This window comes from Propithecus coquereli, unplaced genomic scaffold, assembly GCF_000956105.1.
Source record: "Propithecus coquereli isolate 6110/MARCELLA unplaced genomic scaffold, Pcoq_1.0 Scaffold169, whole genome shotgun sequence".
NCBI lineage: Eukaryota > Metazoa > Chordata > Mammalia > Primates > Indriidae > Propithecus > Propithecus coquereli.
Window position 1 is genome coordinate 2,297,826 of NW_012141524.1, and position 17,338 is coordinate 2,315,163.

The 17,338-nt window shown below is 37.4% G+C and overlaps 1 pseudogene; it reads left to right on the forward strand.

Annotated features, from left to right (window-relative positions):
* The first annotated feature begins 1,088 nt into the window (after positions 1–1,088).
* On the forward strand, positions 1,089–17,337 carry LOC105808172 (annotated as a pseudogene).
* Position 17,338: the final 1 nt, after the last annotated feature.

The following is a 17,338-nucleotide window of genomic DNA, read 5'->3' on the forward strand; positions in this document are numbered from 1 at the left end:
GTAAGGATATGTCACTGGACTTCTGTGACATTTTCCAAATGGGCAGAGGGTTCCTGAATGCGTTTTTAATGAAGATTTTTATTTTTGTTTAAGATCGATGCTAACTGTATGGTTGCTGCCCCAAATCGAGATATGGTTATGATCATTCCTGACAGCCAATGCGTGCTTGACTCACTCTTTTGGTTATGAGGTATACATGCAGTTTCAGAACTGTTCACCATGGCAAGTTGCTTCAGGGTTGTAGTGAAACTCACTTTGCTGAAGGGGGTTGTGGGGGGAGGGAGATCATTTGAGCCCAGCAGCTCAAGTCCAGCCTGGGCAACATAGCAAGACCCTGTTTCTCTTAAAAAAAAACAAAAAAACAAAAAAACACAAAACTGTTCTCTCTGAAGTCTATATACCGGGCTCTTCTGTCCTGACATTTTATAGCTATTTTCTAGTGCAGTCAATCCACAATTTATGAAAGTATTTGTGAATTAATTATTTGTAACAGTATATTATAATAGGAATTACGGGTAGGTTCTGTAGTACCACTAATACTATGGGCTATAGTATACTATTTCAGCCTCATTGTGTACTATTATCATCTTTCTGTGGGGAAATTCTATTTTGACTCCCAGAAATCTATCCAAACATGTTTCTTCATTGCAGTCCAGCAGTGGCAGGAAACCCCTCTTTTCCTCATAATTGAAATGGGGTTGTTAAAGCTTTAATAGCAATAAGAGAGGCATTTCTGAAGCAATGCTTAGGAGATGCAGTTATCTTGGGTGGAGGGTAGGTAACACACTCAGATAAAGCAGGTGTAAAAACTTTGGTCTAATTACTGGCAATGGTGGAGGGAAAAAGAGAAGGGATATTCTGGATGCTCCTTAGAGGTGGTATATTCTCTTTTGGAGCAGGTGCTAAAAAATAAGAGATGTTTTAAGTTGGGTATTTCTAGGTTGAGATATCTGTCTGTATAGAGTTATATTTTGTTGTGCTCTTGTGTTTAGTTATGGTGTGAATTGAGCTCAAGTAACAGGATGACAGGCCAATTACGAAGGTTGAACTAATCTTAGGTGAGAAGTTTGAATTATAAAAGGAAAGTGATGAACTCCAGCAGCAGTCATGATCGGGAGGAGTACTGGAGGCCAGAGGAGTGTTGGAATACGCAGGCTGTTCACAAGGGGCCTCAAACAAATCCACCTTACAGGGTGATTTTCACGGAGCAGGTATAGAACTGATGATTAGCTGGCACACAGTTCAAAAAATGCCATGACTTAGCCTATTGCCATTGGGTCTCTGGCAGGAAATAGAATTTTAAGACATATCCAGTACAGGAAGTCTGTTACGGAGAATGATTGTTATAAAGCAGAAATCCAGAGCCAGGAGAACTTGGAGACATGGAATAGACCAACATTGGAGAATTGGAATTTGAGCTCCTTGTTCTCTTTCTGCCCAAGGTCAATATTGATCCTTTGGATTGAGGCAAGGCTGAGCCAAAGAGGAGAGCAAAGTGACTAGAGCTGGATACATTGGAGTAACAGGCCTGGCCTAACAAATATTTCTTAATTGAATGGATTGAAGTAGGGCAGGGGAACATTATAGTCTTTTCACTTAGGTTCTTCATGGAGCAGACACTAGGTATCATTTTACCTGCCCACCAAAAAATCATCTAGGCCAGGGGTTGGCAAATTTTTCCTGTGAAGGACAAGATAGTAAATATTTTAGGCTTTGTGGGTTATATGGTCTCTGTTATACCTGCTTAAGTCTGCCACTGTAGCGTGAAAGCTGTTGTAGAAAAATGCATAAATGAAGGAGCATGGCTGTGTTCTAATAAAGCCTTACTTATCGGGACTGAAATTTGAATTTCATGTAATTTTCACATGTCACAAAATATCAGTCTTTTTTAAAAACTTTTTTTTAACCATTTAAAAATATAAAAACCATTCTTAGATCATAGACATACAGGAACAGGAAGTGTGCTAGAATTTGGCCCCTAGGCCCTAGTTTGCTGACCCTTGTTTAGGCAAATAAATGATTATCAGTTGTGATGCCAACACCTTAGCATTGCTGAAATAGATGTTTTCTAGGACAATGCTGTTGGTGACACTGTCTTGTTTTATAGGTAACACTGATAAAAATCCGTTCAAGAATTTAGATGTGACATCTGCAGCAGGTTCAAATCTCTCAGCTGTAAGACAAACCGGATACTTCGTAAGGATTGTCATCTATTACGCACTGAGCCAAAATTCATTACTGAAATTGGGTGAGCTGCCTGCTGGGTCCAGTGATGCATTAGTAGACAAAGAAGTTGAAAAAGAAGTCTGGCATATTCTTTGGATGACTGGTAGAGTGTGACACCAATATGGCATCAAGCCCTACTGTGATTCCAGGGACTTCATGACTAAAAAAAATAAGAAGAAATTTTTTTTTTGGTGGTGATGGTTGGTATGGTTTAAAGTAAATTTGATCTTTACTTGGGGAATGTGGAATGTATTGTTGTTCCATAATGATATACAGTAATTGCTTTGATAATAGAGCTTTAAAGGTCCTGTCTTTATTTATTAAACTTATGTAGTTACAACCTTTTAGTGTTGGGTTCTTTTACTCTAAGGGAAATACAGTAAAGAAAAACATCTGTTTACTAAAAAGGTTAATTTAAGGACTATGATTTTTCACTGGAAGTGTTTGGGAGATTCTTGAAATTGTACTTTCATATATAAAAATATGTTTCTATTTGCAAAAAGCTGTTATCCTTAGAATTTTCTAGGTAAACATCCTTTTGAGTAGACTCTTATACTCTAAGTAGACAATCATACTGAACAGTATTAGTGTACATAGAACAGTTGAATTCATAAATTAATATTTTCAGACCTATTAACTAAATTCACTTAAAATGGTTTAGCAAGCAGATATGAACTGGAAATAAACCTATAAACCTATGTATTTTATTAAGAACTATTGAATCGTAAGAAAACTGGAATGTCAAAGTATTCTCTATACCAAACTGATGTTTTATTTGGTAAGAGTGCCTGCTTTTGGTATACATCTATTTATACCAGTAATAGAGGATTTGAAAGCAGTGCTGGGAAATGAAGTGGGTGGATTCTTTCAAAGTTGAATCTCATTTTTTTCCCTCAGTAAATCTTCAACATTTTTTTATCTTAGCATTCAACAAAAACTCTGACAACCTAGGATATAAAACATAGATTACATTTTCTATAGCTCATACAGCTCATCTACAAACAGTAAAAGGTTCCCTCATGACTTACCTTGAAATCTTTATTCAAAGCACATACTATTCAGTTTGTCAGTGTGCCACTGCCGTTACTGCATGTCTTTGGTCAGAGTGCAATGCAACTTAACGTAGGCATCCTGCTAGCAAAAAGATCTGCATGTTGCTGGATCGTGGAAGTTGCACACATCTAATTTACAAGTCAGATTAGAGATCAGAATCATACGGTAGCTTTATGTGGAATTGATTTCATTTCATGGTTTTTAAGTTGTTTTTTCATTGAAGCAGTGCCTGTAACTGACAGACAGGTGTGTTGTAGCATTTGAATACCTTAAACTCTTTTGAATCTGGAATGAAAGGAACGTTCTTATAGATGGTTAGATCCTAAAACTCAGCGATTTTGAATTAAAATACCCTGTCTTTCATTTATTGTGCCATAATTGAACTACCTTGGGGATTGTACTTGGGATGACTGTGATTAACATTTGGAAAACTTTGTCATATTTAAATATAAGTCCCTTTAGGAAGGACCATGTTGTGTGTATGTATGTGTGTGTGTGTTTAAATAAGGCAGCAAGCACCTTTTTATCTTGCAGATAAGATATATTTAACAAAAATATGGATTTAACATTGATACCCCATTCAAATTAAGAAGCCCTTCGTGGCCTTATGGAAGCCCTTAATAAGGGGGAAGGAACAATAAATAGAACACTGTAGATTGTAGTTATTTTTTCCTTTTAAGGCAAACCCTTTTCAAAACACAATACAGAAGAATACGTAAATACAGCTTGATAGGTTGCAGTTATTTTTAATTTACCTGTTCATATTGAAATTGAGAACGATCTCATAAAAGTGGGTATTAAAAAGTTGCACTGCAGAGTGCATGGTGTTGTTTATTGAATTTGAGAACCCAGTTCCAAAAAAGTATCTGTGTTAAACCTTTTAGATGGTTCTTGAGCTATTTAATTGATTTGTTGAGTATAATCAAGAGAAGAAGAGAATCCAGGTATTTAAAACTAGTTTTGTATTAGAAATCAAAAGAGTATTTGATTTTATCCTCCCCTACTCCCTTGTGTGGTGAGGTATTACAAATTATGAGATGACAAAACATTGAGATTTGGAGGTGCTAGAGTAAGGATATCAGTGGAATAGAGTGGTTTGTTATTATCATGGACTCTCTGTTGAAGGTCTCCTATATTATCAGACATTGAGTAAGACACTTGGCATAAATTCTATTCTTTCCACAACCTTGAAAGCAGGTGCACTTACACCAATTTCCTGTTGAGGAAACTAGAAGTTAAATGGTATATCCAAAGTCTTAGAGTAAGAAGTGTAATAGAGTCTTATAGTATAGCTAGTGGCTCATTTTTTGCAGAGGACTTTTCTGTCTGGTGATTGTCTGGTGATTGTCTGATGAATGAAGAAATAAAGAAATCTGGAAGGCCAGTATACATTACGAGAAGATTTTAAAGTTAACAGCTGTTAACATCAATGTTAGTTTTATGTTAGTGTTGTAGAATGACATTGGAGCCTTCTTGAAAAGCAGTGGCATTCATTTGCAAATATTATATGTGAACTCTAGAACTGAACCATCTAATGGGTTGCCTTTGATATTAGTATCGTATAGTATTGAATAGTTGTCCTTTCAGGTGTAAGTGATGCCATGCTATAAAATTCATATCTGAGGGGTAGGTGATAATGAGCTACCACAGAAACTGATATAAGCTGAATTGGATCTACTCCAAATAGAATGTGTAGAAAAAGTACTTGAAAGAGACCTGGTTTAAGCATTCTGATGACTACCAAACAGTTTGGTATACAAGAGTGATAACAGTGGATAATGATACCATGAATCTCCTTAAAATGAGAACTGTAAATGTTTACAGGCTTTACAAACAGATACATACAGCCTTATAACAAAATATCCTCTCCTTGGAAAGGACACATTCAGCCATTTGGTTAGGAACAGTGCCTTAGCAGCAGCATAAGACAGCCGTGCAATAAGGCTTTGGAGTCAAATGATTGATCCAGTTATGTTTTTTTTAGGTATAGAGTGAAATGATACAGGATCTTTGGCTTTGTCATTGGTCCCTTAGGAAGAGTGAAGTAAAGCACAGCTAAGGTGGTAATGTGGTAAAGTAGCCTAAACATGACTACTTTGGCATCTTGGTGAGGGATATTGTGATGAAGATAGGACAGGTAAATTTATTGAAATTATTGAACTCAAAATGTTAAAATGGAAAATACTTTTCTAATTGTTTAAAAATATAGGGGAAAAAAGCCAACAGGTCACAGGCAAACAAATGAGGCAGTTTGACAAAAGATAAGAAGTAGGAGGGCTTTTCAAGAGTAAAGTGGTTGTATGGTAGTCCTAGATAGAGTTTTTACTCAAAAAAGGAGAAAATTTGGGAAGAGAGATTAGGAAAAGTGATTTAAAAATAGGTGTTATTGACAAATGCTAGTGAGCTGCTCAAAGATTGCTAGGAGGCACAGAAAATACTAGATAAGAAGGAAAAAGTTATCTTTTAATGAAGTTCTATTCATATTTTATGGTGGTCAAAAATGACCACCTGGTTTAGGTAAGAGCCTCCCACGAAAAGATATGCTGATTACTTCCATTCATTCTGTGAACCCTTATGGATGTGTCTGTAGGCTAAAATTATCCTTGTGTCTTGAGATAGTGGGTAAACACTTTTGACTTGGATTTGTGGTTTAGAATCTGATTTAGGCTATAAGTTTGTATGATTTATTAACAATGTTACTTTCAGCTTTTCGTCAGGAGATTACACTTTATGTTAACTGACTATCTTTGACATCCTCTAGAAGTAAGATATTGGATATGATGTTTAAAATCGACTTTATTGAGTATAATTAATATCCAATAAAATTAACCCATTTTTAAGTATACAGTTCATGAATTTCAACATGTGTAACACCCATGTAACTATCCCTCATTCAAGAAATGGAACATTTTTATCACCGCCAAAAGTTCCCTTATGCTCTGTTTCAATCCATCCTTCCCTCCTTTCGCCACAGGCAGCCACTATTCTGATTTCTATTTCCATAGCCTGTTCTTGAACTTCATGTACATGGAATCAGAGTATATATACTATTTTGTATCTGGCTTCTTTTCTCCAATGTAATGTTTTTGAGATTTATTCATGTTGTTGCTTGTATTAGTGGTTCATTCTGTTTTGCTTCTGAGTGGTGTTCCATTTTACCATAATTTGTTCACGATTCTTCTATTAATGAGCATTGACTTTTTCTCTGTTTTTAGGCTATTGTGAATAAGGTTGCTATAAACAGAATTTTTGTGTAAGTCTTTCTGTGGACATATATTTTAATGTTGCTGGGTGAAATACCTAAGAGTGGAATGATTCTGTCATAGGATTGGTGTATGCTTATATGTATAACTTTTCCGAAGTGGTTGTACCTATTTCTGCCGTGCGTTGTTAGTTCAAGTCTGTAGATCTCTATACTTTTGAGTTAAGAATAGATACTGGTTTGTACTAAATCATTTTTCTATAGCCAGAGAGCCTGTAGGAGTATACTTCGTGTAATAGCTGATATCTCGTAAAAATTTAAAAGATTTATTTTTTTAAAAAAACCTCAACAAGTTAAAATATATCTAAGGTGGACTATTAAGTAGTTATGCAATTATTGACTTGTTTGTACAGAGTTTATTTTCATTTTATTTTGTAGGTAACATATGTTTTAGTCTGAATTCTAATATGGGTATTCCCCATTTTATGTAGTTGGCTCTTCATTAAATGTATATGTAATTAAACGGGATGTTTTAAATATGGATAATACTAATCTATAAGATAAAATTTATATGACCAGGTAAGGAGTCTCCTTTTTTACTTTTCATTGTTGTGTTTAGTCAGTAGATCCTCCTGCTTTATTTGTAAATCTGTATTTCACATTGAGTTGCTTAAAATGAGAGGTCCCTTATAACAGGAAAGAGATAAATGTAGGGGAATTACATCTTAAATAATAGGATGATGACTGGGAGTCCTTTGTTTCAGGATTTCAGCTAAAGCTCAAAGCTGAAAGCAAAAGGTAGTAAGTAACCCTGTGTTCTAAAGAGGGATGTGGGGCTTAGTAAAAAAGAGTAAAATTGGCTCATTTGCAACACCCATTTCCCACATATAGGAGAAATTAGAAAAGAGAGATTAAGTGTCAGGTGAAGAGTTGTTAATCTAGTGGGCAGTTAATTCTGTGGCCTTTCCCTGTTTTCCCCCAAATGGACCTTTTGTGTCTAGCCCAGGTGTGTCTGCCAGAAGTGTAGATTAGTATTTAATTTGTCTGGATATTTAATGAGCTGCAGAATCTTGTTTCCTGATGCTGTAATGCCACCTTCCAGAAAGTTTTTGAGAGAGCATGTCATACATTCCTGAGAGTTTGGAGCATACCTGAACATAGACTTATTCCTGGAGGTGGGGAGAATGACTGGAGCCAGCTGAGATGGCTTGTTGAGTGGGCAGTAATGGGAGGAGTCTGTAATTTTCCCTCTGTTGTGGTAAAAGGGCAGGAGTTTTTTGTGGTGTAAGTGGACATGGTGGGAGGTAACCAAGCTTGAATTCTCTTGATGGATCCTGCCAAGGAGGGCCGCTTGCCATGTGAGGGGACTGTGGGTGGCATAGTGAGAGGTCAGCCTAAGCATGTGTCCCCCACACGAGGGAACTATGCAGGATGGAGGGGTTAGCCTCTTTTTGTTTGCTGTAACTGATGGCCACCCTGCCATGAAGCCACTTGAGAGTGACCGAGAAGCAATGAGATTTATCTGGGATATTATTGAAACATGGGGAAGTGAGATCAGGAAGAGTATGTTTGAAGAAGTAATGAAAGGAAACTAAAGCATATATCCCATTGAGTTCAGTCCATTTGGCCAGTTTCCTGGTTTAATAAGATTTTAGTGTAGTTGACCAAACCTTTAGTGAGTACTTAAACAGAATATGTAAGGTACTGTGTGTACTAGGCATTTCATGGAAGGCAAAGATGATTATGACATTTTCTGTCCTCAGGGAGCGTCTGCTTTAGTGTGCATAGCTAAAGTTAATCCATGGCAGAATGACATAGATGCTCTAAATGTGAAAGTGGCAGTGCTGTGGGAACGTGGAAAGAATAGTGGGTTCAGGGCAGGCTTTGTGGAGAAGGCTGAGTTTGGGCTGGACCTTGAAAGAAAAGGGTATCAAGTGGGAAGAGAGGCATTCTGGCTTGAGGTAATAATTAAAGTCATGGAATTAGGAATAAATAGATGGCTAGGAATGCTTATTCACCCTGGACAGATGAAAATTTTGCTTTTTAGAAAATGATTTCAACCACCAATTAAGCACACTTGCCCAGTTATAATTCTAGTTTAAGCTTGGTATTTTTACCTATCATTTGTGCTTTGCGTTAGTAATTCACAAGGTGCCTTCCTTTAGGAGAGATATAGTGTGCACTATCATGTTGGAAATGTTACTCACTTTAGATGGTTATAAGCATCAAAACCAAACTTCTAAGTCTAATTGTAAAGTCTATTACTGTCCTTGATTTAAAACAGTAAAATGTAGAGAAGATGATTTTTTACATATGATCCTAAGAAGCATTTGGCAGTGCAATTAGTTTGATAACAAGTGATTGTTTTTTAAAGCTTTACTAGAATAAGAATGAGTATCTTGATACTGGTGTCACTTTTAAATAGCTATGGCTCCAGGAAAACATCTGTTTATGTTATTATCTTAGATATACACCTTATCTGTCCATATTGCTATACTTCAGATGTTAAAGTAAAAATGAAGGTGTGAAGTGCTTAGCAGACTTGTATGGATTTATGTAAATCAGAAAACACACAAACAATCCATTAGTCTCAGTGCTGAAACTCTGATGTATTAAACTCAAGTATAGATTATTTCCTAAAAGTTTCACACACACACACACACCATCATATCCAGTGATTTACTTTGCAAAAAAGAAAAACTTTATTTCTCTGAACTCCAGACACATATCCAGTTGTCTTGTGACATCTCCATATGGATATTTGAAGATATGTGAATCTTAAAATGCTCAAAACTCAGCTGATCTTTTTACCCAGACTTGTTTCATCTTTAATCTTCTCCGTCTAAGTTAATGACAACTCTCTTCATGTTACTCAGAGCAAAAATCTTAGAGTCATTTTTGACTTTCTCTTTGTTTCACATGCACAGCTCTCTGTCGGTAGTTCATGTTGACTCGACCATCAACATAAATCTGGATTTGAATCTAATCGCCTCTCACCACCTCGACTGTTACTTGGTCCAAGCTGCTATGATTTCTTCCTTGGATTATTTTATAATAGTAGCCTTCTGACTTTCTCTCAGCTTCCTGTTACAACCTGAAACTCAGCACTTCAGTCTAGTCTCAATGCAGCAACCACTTCAGTTATTTCCTTTCTCACCTACTGTAAAAGTTAGTCTTTGCAGTAGCCTATAAGGCTCTAAGATATTGCTCCCTTTGCAACGTCTTTTTTTTTTTTTTCAAAGCGATGAGGTCTTGCTTTGTTGAACAGGCTGGAGTGCAGTGGCATGATCATAGCTCACTGTAACCTTGAACTCCTGGGCTCAAGCAATCCTCCCACCACAGCCTCCTGAGTAGCTGGGGCTGTAGGTGTGCGACACCATGCCCAACTAATTCTTAAAATATTTTTTGTAGAGATGAGGTCTTGCTATGTTGCCCAGGCTTTCGAACTCCTGGCCTCAAGTAGCCCTATCCTCCTGCCTTGGCATCCCAAAGTTTTGAGATTACAGGCATGAGCCATTGCACCCAGCCCAATCTCATTTTTGACTCTTTGTTTTCTACCCTCTATTCATGTCTGACACCATATTGTTCCTTGAAAGGTCTCAGGGCCTGTGCATTTGCTGTTCCCTCTTCCTGGAATACTTTTCCCCCCAAATAACTGCTTAGCTTATTTTCTAACCTTTTTTGGGTCTTTATTGAGAAATCACATCCCTAGTGAGACCTTTCTTGACCATCTCATTTAAAATGTTCCTCTCTTCCCAACTACTTTATGTCTCATTAGCACTTTCCCAAACTAATTTACTGTATGTTTTACTTTATGTCTTTATGATGTCTTTTTCTTTTAGGACAAAAGCTTGATGAGTCCAGGGAATTTTGTGTTTTGTCTACTACTGTACCACCAGACTTAGAATCATTTCTGGTACACAGTTGGAACCTAATGCATAATTGATTGAATGAAGAAAAGACAATAAAGACTTATTATATAGTCTTTATTAAAACTTGATTTGTCTTTTATGGGCATCTTTGGGGAATGATACTATTTCAAATGTCTGAAACTTCTTAATTTTTAAATTGTATTACTTGGTATTTACATATAAAATGCACTTAGGTGTACAAGTCAATGGGTTTCAACAAATATATACACTCATGTAACTACTACTCCAGTCAAGATATACAACATATCCATTACCTTAAAAAGTTTTTTGTATTCCTTTGTAATCATTCCTTCCTCCCTCATCCTCATCTCCAGGCAACTATTGATCTGATTTGTGTCACTATGAATTAGTTTTGCCTGCTCTAGAGATTCATATGAATAGACTCATACATTATGTACCTTTTTTAAGATGGGTGTTTTTGAGATTTACTCTGTTATTATGTGTCTCAGTTTTCTTTTTCATTACAGAATAATGTTCCATTGTATAAATGTGCCACAGTTTGCTTATCCATTTATCTGTTCATGGACATTTGGAGTGTGTCCAGTTTTTGCCTATAATAAATAAAAAACACTACCATGAGTATTCAGGTATGAGTCTTTGTGTAAATATACTTTAATTTCTCTAAGTTAGGCACCTAGGAGTAGAATTGTTGTGTCATATGGTAAGTATATGTTTAATTTAGTAAGAAACTGCCCAGCTGTTTTCTTAAGTGATTGTACCATATTCACTAGTAATGTATGAAAGTTCTAGTTGCTCCACATTCTGGCCAGCACTTGATATAATTCCTTTCAATTCAGACATCTTATTGGGTGTGTAGTGGTATCTCACCATGGTTTTTATTTGCATTTTCCTGATTACTAGTGATACTGATATTTTCATTTACTTACTGGCCATTTATATATCTTCTTTGTGAACTATCTGGTAAAATCTGCCCATTTAAAAAAAATGTTTCTTGTCATTCAGTTATAAGAGTTCTTTACATATCTGGAAATAAGTCCTTATCAGACATATTTTCTCTTGATCTGTAGATTGCCTTTTTCTTTCAGTGATGATACCTTTTGAAGAGGAGAAGTTTTAAATTTTGAACAAGTCCACTTGATTAATATTTTTTTGGTGGTCTGTGCTTTCTTCTTTTTTAGTTTTTAGTTATGTCTAAGAAATTTTTGATTAACTACAGATTGTAAAGGTTTTCTTCTAAAACTTTTACAGTTTTATCTTTTATGTTAGGTCTCTGGTTCATTTTGAGTTAATTTTTGTGTATAATATGAGTTAAGGAATAAGATTCATTCTTTTCCATACTCACTTGTTCTTTTCCTTTGAGTTACCTTGAAACTTTCATTAAAAATTAGTGAATCATATACACGTGGTTTTTTTTCCTGGATGCTATTATATTATATTGATCTGTATGTCTATCTTGTCAACATCACACTGTTTCATAGTAAGTCTTGAAATCACATGGTGTAAGTTCTTTGCTTTTCTTTTGTGACATAGTTTTGGCTATTCTAAATCTTTTCCATTTCCGTATCAGTTCTAGAATTGACTTATACATTTACACAAAATGCCTGTAGGAATTTTGATTGCCATTATATCAAATTCTATAGGTCAATTAGGGATACATTAACATCTAAATGATACCGAATTATTCCAAACCACATACATGACATACCTCCATTTATTTAGTTATACTTTAATTTCCCTGAGCAATGTTTTGTAGTCTTCAGTGTGTTGGTCTCTTACGTCTTTTGTTAAATTTATGCTAAGTGAATAGGATATGGATTTTATTTTTTAATGCTATTGAAAATGCTATTTTTTAAAAAATAAATTTTATAATTTGTCATTGTTAGTGTATAGAGAGGTAATTATTTTTATGTGTTGAACTTGTATCCTGCTGTCTTGCTAACTTATTCATTTAATGCCATTGTATTGTTAAAAAAAAAAAAAAAGCTTTTGCCTTTTTTTGTGAATTCTTCAGGGTGTTCTTGGTATATGATCCTGTTAATCACAAATAAAGACAGTTTTACTTCTTCCTTTCCAATTTTATTGTCTGTTAGTTTCCCTTTCTTTTCTGTACAGTATAGGACCTCTAGTGTAATGTTAAATAGAACATTGATCTCAGGGAGGAAGCATTCAGTCTTTTAATTATTATCTGTGATATTATCTGTAAGTTTTTATAGATGCCCCATATGAGGTAGAACAAATTCCCTTTTATTCTAAGTATACTGAAAGTATTTATTGTACTGTACATGAATGTTGAATTTATCATATGGTTTTTTTACATCTATGGGGAGAATCAGTTGTTTTTTCTTTTAAAATTTCTTAATATGGTCAGTTGTATTGATTGTATTTGGAATCTTAAACCAGTCTTTGCATTTCTGTGATTAAAACCCATTTGGTCTGGATATATTATCGTTTTATATTATGCCGAATTTGATTTCCTGTATTTTGTTATTGATTTGTGAATGTATGTTTATGAAGGCTCTCATTTTTTGGGAGGAGTGTCCTATGTAGTGTTTGTGTTCTCCAAAAATTCATATGTTCAAGCTTTAACTCTCAGTGTGATGGTATTTGGTTGTGGGGCCTTTGGAAGGTAATTCGCTTTAGATGAGGTGATGAGGGTGAGGTGCCTATGATGGGATTAGTGTCCTTATAAGAAGAAGACACCAGAGCTCTCTTGTCCCTGATGTGAGAACACAGTGAGAAAGCAGCCATCTGCAAGCCAGAAACAGGGCCCTCACCAGCTAACTGAATTGATTGGCAGTTTGATCTTCCCAGCCTCCAGAACTGTGAGAAGTAAATTCCTGTTGTTTCAGTCACCCAGTCTATGGTATTTTGTTATGGAAGCAAGAGCTGACTAAGACCTGGAGAGTTGGGGTGTAAGTCACATTTTGGTATCAAGGTCATGATCATCTCATTAGATGCAGAAAAAAGTATTTGAAAAAAATCTGACAATGATAAAACACTAAAACTAGGAATAAAAGATAATTTTCTTAACACGGTAAAGGGCATCCACGTAAAACCCACTGCTAACATCTTTTTTAATGGTAAACGAGTGAATGCTTCTGTTTAGGGTCAGGAGCAAGGCAAGAATGTTACTCTCACAATTCTATTTAGTATTGTACTGGACCTATTAGCCAAGATAATTAGGCAAGAACAAGAAATAAAGGCATCCAGATTGGAAATAAGAAATAAAACTATCTCTGTTTGTAGATGACATGATCATCTATATAGAAAATCCTAAGGAATCCACTAAAATCTTAGAATTCATAAGTGAGATTGGCAAGTTTGCAAGGTATAACAGCAATATACAGCAATCAATTGTAGTTGTATACCCTAGCAATCAATAATCCAAAAATGAAATTAAGAAACCATTTCCATTTGCAATAGCATCAAAAAATCACATAAAAAACTTAACAAAAGTTAAGTGGTAAGAAGATACCTGCTTTGAACTGGGAAGTGGGTCTTCACCAAATACCAAATCTGCCAGTGCCTTGATCTTGGACTTCCCAGCCTTCAAAACTGACAGAAATAAATTTCTGTTGTTTATAAGCTATTCAATTTATGATATTTTTTATAATAACTCAAACAAACTAAGACAAAGAATATGATTCAAAGTTCTCTATATTTACAGCCATGAAGTTACTGTTTGAAGGAACCCTAGACCTTCACGGATACCATGACCAGCTTATAAGCTGATTTGCTAGACCGCAAGAATTGCCAAGGGGCCGCCTAGAGATGGGCGTGCCTCCTCCACTGGTTTTCTTTCTAGTTGCAATGCAGTATTAATGCAGGATTATGTGCTGTCGTTCACGCTTAAAAATTTGACTGAAAAGTAATCGATGGTTTAAACATTATACCTGCATCTAACGCCTAAAGAATTACCGTTTGCCCCCCCGCATTTGTTCCCACATAGCATAGCTACACATTTGCGTGTTCATCTTTGGCATAAACGTGAATACCACCCACTATTTTATATAACAGTGACAGAGGATTGTGGGAATCCTTGTTAATTAAGTCGTTCTTCAAGAAACCTATGCTCCTAGAGAAGGCAATAGCTTGGGGATTTAAATGATGCTTCTAAGAACAAATACGTGGCACGTGTTACCCGCCATAACCTACCAGCCAATCAATTCTGTGCGTCGAGTGACAGCAACTGTGAAATATTAAAGTTCTAGAATGTTGGCTGCGCTCACAGTTGATGCCTGACTAGTAGAGGCTGGCAACGGGTAGCTTTAGGCTGATGTTCTTTGTCTATACATTTCATGTATTATTTGAGGGTTTTAACCTAGATTTCGTGGAGAAGCAAGGCAAAAAACAGAAAACTCGTACCTGCTTGGGGGTCGAAGCAGCCGCTGGGGTCTTTGCCCTCTTGGGAGGAGGGTGAAGAGCCCCCACCTGCTCCCGCTTCTGAGGGTAGGCGGAGAAGTCGCCAGGTACGCGGAGAAATCCCCAGGTACGCGCAGAAGTCGCCGGGTACTCCTTGGCGGATCCTGTCCATGGCGACTTAGCTTTTTGGACTGTCCAGAGCTTGCCAGGAGCCCCCAGCATCGGCAATTTCTGAGATGAGCCGCTAAGGAATTTAAAATGGACGACTCTTCACCTAGAGCTGACACTAGCACATCCCGACAAACGGTAGCAGCTGATGCATCTCCTGAGCCTAGGTGTCCTATATGCTTGGATAGATTTCATAATGTGTCTTACCCAAATAGGTGTTTACATAAGTTCTGTTTTCGCTGCATACAGGAGTGGTCAAAAGAGAAGGCTGAGTGTCCACTGTGTAAGCAGCCATTTGATTCTATTTTTCATTCTGTGAGAGCAGATGATGACTTCGAGGAGTACGTCCTAAGGGCTTCACATGATGGTTCTGCTGTTCGAGGACGTCGCTCCCCTACAACTGTGAGAAGGGAACCAAATGTTTCTGTACCTAGTGGTACTGCGAACAGAAGAACAACTCCACCAGATACTGGAGTTCTGTTTGAAGTGTTAGGCGCTTCAACAAGAGGTAGAGATGTCGCAATTCCTGAATTACTGAGTGAATTTGTAATAGCGAGGCCAACTACTGCCCGTGAAATGGCTTCGCTGTCAGTTGAAGAACGAGACAGTATTAATTTTAGACGAGCTCTCTATCGTGCTGGTGCTCGAGTTCAAAGTGTGGGAGATGGTGGCCCCTATAGGGATGTTTCAGCTGAATTTTTCAATAGAAATCCAGCTTCCCTGAGCAGGTTAGCCCCCTGGATTAGACGGGAACTTATAGTTCTTTTAGGAGCTCGTGACCCTTCAGTGGATATCGTCCAGCTCATCATCATGACCAATGTTACTCGCTATGATTTGGAGAGCCAGGCATTTGTGTCTGATTTAAGACCATTTTTTCTTAATCTAACTGAGCATTTTGTACATGAACTTATCAGTTTTGCTCGATCTCCTTTTCACATGGCAGACTTTGACCAACACGCTAATTATGATTACACTGCACCTTCAAATGAAGAGAGCAACCATTCTGATTCTTCAGTCGTAACAACATCTCCAGATGAGTCTGAGACCCAAGAGCCAGATATTGATGTAGCCACTGTCAGTCAGGCACCATGGGATGATGAAACACCGGGACCATCTTACACAAACTCAGAGCAGGCACATGTTGCTGCGTCTTCCCTTTTAAATGATTCCGGCAGTTCAGACGAAGAACTGGTCGCAGGGGGAGCCCTGTCTCACATACAAGGAGTACAAGCCGATGAGGACGTAAATAATGACAGTGATTCTTCTTCAGATTCTTGTGTCATTGTTGGGTTTGTTAAACCACCAGCTGAGAGGACCCCAGAACTTATTGAACTATCTTCCGATTCTGAGGAGTTAAGTACTCAGGAGGAAATGGAGCCACAAGAGCAAGACCAGCCTTCCAGTTCTGGTGATAGTGATCTTAGTAAATGTTCATCTGCTCTCTCCCTCCTTAGAAACAATGAGCAAATAAATGAAGGTCATCCTGATTCATCAGAGGAGGAAGAGGAGCCATCTACCTTGTCATCGCCTATAGTCTTGAGGTCCTCTTTGAGCAGAGACAGAGTATATTCCCCATACAGCCACAGGTACAGAAAAAGAGCAAGATCAGGAAGCTCAGATTCAAGTTCCCAGAATAGAAGTGAGTATGATAACAATCCTAGAAAGCATCCTGGGAAGAAAAGAATGAAAAGCAAAAGACCCAGAAGTAGGGAAAGTAGCCCTAGAAGGAGAAGAGACAAAAAGAGATCCAGAACTAAAGATAGCAGTTTGTCTAGCAGCAGCCAAACTCTAAGTCGTGAAAGCACAAGCAGATCACGAGCTCACAGGAGTGATCACGGTAAAAGAAGGCCACGGAGCAGAAGTGGAGATCGTTATCATTTGAGAAATGATGATGGGAGCAGATATACGTGGGGCAGGGATGACTACGAATCATCTCACAGGAGGAGGGTTCAGTCTGGTGCTCATTATTCCAGCCTATCTTCGAGTCCAGAACCTGGAATTCGGTCCTTCTGTTCACGAAAAAATACCAGGGAGAAAACTAATCCCAGTGAAAGAAAATGTGACTGTGATGAAAGGCACACATCAGGGAGCCTGTCTAGTAACAGATCAGCGACTTCAGCTATGGGGCCGGAGCAGGAGAAAAATGAAAAACCTGGAGGGAAACGAAAATACAAAACACGGCATTTGGAAGGTACTAATGAAGTGGCTCAAGCATCTTATGAGTTTCCTTCAACAGTAAGAAACACTCATTACCAAAACTCTTCCTCAGAATTGGATGAAAACTACAAAAATGAGAGTGACAGCTTTTCAGACAGCCTATCATCACCCGCAGAGACAAAACGCAGGAGGAGGAAAAGGGCCCGGAGCCCGAGTGTGGAGGTAGTTTATGAAGGAAGAGCTGCTGATACAACCACACGTCACGAAAAGAAAAAGA